At 33.3% G+C, this 2,101-nt stretch overlaps 1 long non-coding RNA gene across 1 annotated transcript; it reads right to left on the reverse strand.

Annotated features, from left to right (window-relative positions):
• Positions 1–480: 480 nt before the first annotated feature.
• Positions 481–1,630, reverse strand: LOC113475715. Its single transcript, XR_003397488.1, has 2 exons — positions 1,219–1,630; positions 481–1,147 (listed from the first exon to the last, which is right to left on the reverse strand). It is a non-coding gene; the product is annotated as an uncharacterized LOC113475715 (long non-coding RNA).
• Between the last annotated feature and the right edge of the window lie 471 nt (positions 1,631–2,101).

Below are 2,101 nucleotides of genomic sequence, written 5' to 3' on the forward strand. Positions count from 1 at the left end.
CTTACCCAAGGACACATACGCCCACAATGGTAGCAGCGACAAGCCTTGAACCCATTACCTAATGGTTACAGGCAGACGCGCTAACCACGGCGCCGGACAAAAAAAAGTAACACTGAACATATGTTAAATTTATTCACGCTTGATACGTAGAAACTTTTAACATGGAATTTGGGCATTCCCCTCACGAAAAGTTGAGTAATAATAATACTTTTAATACCAATACCACTGTTTAGAGAAAAGCGTGGTTTATTTTCTGAAAGTAATGTTTAGCATATTTGATAAAAGTTTTCTAATAATAACAATAATAACTAATATAATACTTAATCGTAGCGCAACTGAGTTCTATGAAAAACGTCACTGTCCAGTGATTCTTTACATACGGCGGTAGCAAACTTAAACAGACCTTAGTAACCCTGACTACACAGACGCGAATGCCGACTGCAATCAGCTATACGCGATCGTAAAATCTATTAACTTAAGAAAGTTGTTGTTACAGTAAGAATGCATATTTCGATATGTATATTTGTATGATTTTACACGATTATTTTTAGTAGAAGATCTCAGGATACCAGCGTCTAACTGTTGTATCAAGTAACAGCAATAATAACATTACACTTATGCAGGATTCCCCATTTATGAGCCTGTTTGTCATTTGTCACCCCAAGTTTGCAAAGACTCCAGAGGAAAAAATACCAAAAGTTAGTACCGGGATCCAACAAAAGGGGACCGTATCAAAAACATGTTGGATAGAGAATCGTAAGTTGTATTTCTGTTTCCTATAGTTATATGATGTAATAATGGATTTGAGTTGCATGGAGCCCTCATTCTTCATGTTTGGTAACTTTAAAGCATCTATTTGTGAAAGACACATTACATCCGATTGTTTTGAAATGAGTGGATCAACTAATAAGAAATCATTAAAACTGGGCTCGATTCCAACATTGAATCTTCCTCATAAAACTTTGGAAAGAATAAATTCTCCAAAGGCTAAAAGAAAGTCTCCAACGAAAATACACCTGTTGCCAGACAAAATTCTTCGAACAAGCTGTAAACCTTTATTAACAGACAGCAAAAGGCTACCCAGTACGTTAAAAGGTATGTAAAAGTTAAACTTTTTTCAGTAGCAGTTTGCCATCCCTCTGATTTTCTATTTTGTTCTGAAATTTGGGTTTGTATGAAAGATGCAGTGTGTTTATTGCTGAGCAATATCACTAAAACCAAGATCTAGTTCCGAAGATTAAGTAAGTATCGTAGCTGTTTCCAAACTCATAACAATTAAAGTTCTACATAAGAATACGTTCCATTATTTATAGGTTTTATGTGAGTCATGATTTGGAGTAAACTTGCTATGTGTATGAGTGGAGAGTTGAACTGCTAAATCTGCTTTCAATTTGTATCAAAAGGGACACTTTGAAACATAGTATACATTTTTCTGTTTGAAAAGCAGTATAATTTATGTCCCACTTCATTTTAGATTTACTGGATTCAATGCAAATATGCACTGGCACTAGTGTGTAAACAAGAAAATGGAAAACGTACAGGAAGTGGACCATAAATTAAAATTTTCAATTGGAACACATTGTTATGAACAGAAAGGTATATATTATTATCCTGATCTGAATGTATAGTAGGGTGGGAGAAGATAGAACACTTTTTTTAAATTTTCTTATTACGGACCCAAATTTAATGATAATCAGGAAAATAAGGTTACAGATTTATTCGACAGTATTATCACGACTTTATAAAACGCCCGTCAAAGCTGATTACTGTTTTTAAATACGAATAAACTAGTTTCATAGCTTCATAAAACAACCTTGAATATTTTGTACAGTTTGATTTTTCTCATAAAACTAGTTTTAGTTTTTTTAAAAAAACACTGAGATATAAGCATGGAGAAAGTGGGCAGGGGTCAATATGACTTTAATTTGAGATAAAAACAAAAAAAATATCGGTTTAACGTTATATATATGGAGTTTACATAGCAAAGAAACTAGCACAGTCTGTTAAACTCGGTAGGTTAAATACAAGTTGCAGAATACTGCTAATGTAAATATATTTCAATTTTAGAGTCTCATCTTCCCATTGTAATTTTGTATGTTTT

The sequence above is a fragment of the Ciona intestinalis genome, unplaced genomic scaffold, assembly GCF_000224145.3.
Source record: "Ciona intestinalis unplaced genomic scaffold, KH HT001208.1, whole genome shotgun sequence".
NCBI classification, from domain to species: domain Eukaryota; kingdom Metazoa; phylum Chordata; class Ascidiacea; order Phlebobranchia; family Cionidae; genus Ciona; species Ciona intestinalis.